At 39.4% G+C, this 1,893-nt stretch overlaps 1 non-coding gene across 1 annotated transcript; it reads right to left on the bottom strand.

Moving 5' to 3' along the window:
• Positions 1 to 403: 403 nt before the first annotated feature.
• Trnas-gcu lies at positions 404 to 485 on the bottom strand. Its single transcript has one exon. It is a non-coding gene; the product is annotated as a tRNA-Ser (tRNA).
• Positions 486 to 1,893: the final 1,408 nt, after the last annotated feature.

The raw sequence follows: 1,893 nt of genomic DNA, 5'->3' as shown, positions 1-1,893 counted from the left end.
TCGCCCCATGTGTCCCGATTGACCCCAGTTTACGGTACTCATGAAGAGAACCAAAGTGTGTTTACATCCGTAAAAAAAATTCCGAATTTGTGGATTTCAAGGGACGAAGGTTTTCTTCAAAAACTTGATATAAAAGTTAAATTTTACAGTTTTTCGATACAGCATTCGAAAGATCGCAAGAAAAGCTTTCAAATAAAGGTAAAAGCGAATCATTAAGTTCAACTATCGATTTGATATGATTTTTTGAACATTGGCCGATCTGTAAACTGTTCTGAATATGAGGGATGACTGTATCTTAGAATAAGCTCCCCATTTTTGTGATTGTATGAGTCATTATATTATTCTCATTAGGAAATATTCAGCACCTTTCTTCATTGTACTCGAACACAAAAAAAAGTTTTCCCGACGAGGATGGGATTCGAACCCACGCGGGCAGAGCCCATTGGATTAGCAGTCCAACGCCTTAACCACTCGGCCACCTCGTCTTGGTTGAACACAGGTTGCCGATAAGCTGCCCCGAGAATTTTGCTTTGTTTTGAGGCTTTTTTTTTGGTTCGGTGCCATCCGCCTTTCTCTTCGTGTGTGCGCGGACAAAAATTCAATTTGTACACAGTACCTGATGTTCACCAACAGACAGGCAGGCAATTGTTGCCTCCGAGAATGGTTACAAATTGAACGAACCCAAATCAATTGGGGGTTATTCAGTAATTACGAAAAGGTTTTAGTAAATTTATTTAAACTTCAATTCAGAAAAGAAAGTTTATTTGTATAACAAAACAAAATTGTTATGATGTGATCTTTATTTTAAATGTGTTGTGAACATCCCCTTCGCCTGATAATCTTCTCTTAATTGCACTCCCGTTGGCTGCTGTGCACCAACTTTGACTCATTAATCTGATTGATGTAAAATAGTTGAACGATCCACGCCGTCGTCGTCTTAGTAAATGTGTTCCAATTATTCACGGCTGTTTGTGAGTGTGTGAAGGCCACTTGAAGAGCAAAACAAACGAGGTGATAATGATCTCATCTTGTTCGGTTTCTACTTATTATCTCATTTAGCGCGGCCTAACACGAGCGTGTGTGTAACTCTGTTACGGTTGAAAAAAAAAAACAGGCCTAAAGATGTCTTTATCTTATCCCCTTCCACATACGAACGATCGAGAGCGAACCTGTGAGAAAACGCGACTCTTGCCACGTCGTTTCGTGGGTATTTTTTTGCTCGGGGACCCCGAAATTAGCTTGAGCCTGCGATCAGATCTTCGGGCAGAGATGATCGTTTCTTTGGACAGCTTTATCGGCTTTGCTGCGTGTTCGTGCCGTTGGTTCGGGGACTAACGAGCTCCCAAATAGCGTCGCGAGCTGCTAAACTGTCCCGAATACGAATGGGTTGATTATTAAATCAGGTGACTTAATATTCCGAATAAATTTGGGGGAAAAATGTTCGGGAATCGTTTGCGAGATAATAACCGATTGAGATTGGAACGCGATGCCCCGGGTAATAATGGAATGTGTGGTTCTTATTGGACCATTGGAATAAATCAATGTTGGCACTTTGACGTTCGATTTCGGCTTATGAAAAGCGTTCTCAAAAGATATTGAGTAATGAATAGCGAAATTGGAAGTAATCATTGCCATGTTTTTTTTTTAAATGATTTCGTAACCGTGAAGAGATTTGGTATCAAAGGGATTTTTAAGTAAAATCGGACGCCAGATTTTTTTTCATCAAAATCAGTTGAAAATGGTTTTGAAATCGCAACCATTTCTCGTTACTCAACCGTCAAAAATCGAGTGACGTATCATTCAAGGTAAAATCAAATTACTTTTTAAATCTGCAATAACTCAGCGGGGTCTTTCTTCCATTTAGAACAAAAATAAAAACTTTTTTAATCACTA

This window comes from Culex quinquefasciatus, chromosome 3 (assembly GCF_015732765.1).
Source record: "Culex quinquefasciatus strain JHB chromosome 3, VPISU_Cqui_1.0_pri_paternal, whole genome shotgun sequence".
Lineage (NCBI taxonomy): Eukaryota > Metazoa > Arthropoda > Insecta > Diptera > Culicidae > Culex > Culex quinquefasciatus.
The sequence above is the reverse complement of the archived record's forward strand: the minus strand, read 5'-3'. Positions and strand labels throughout refer to the sequence as shown.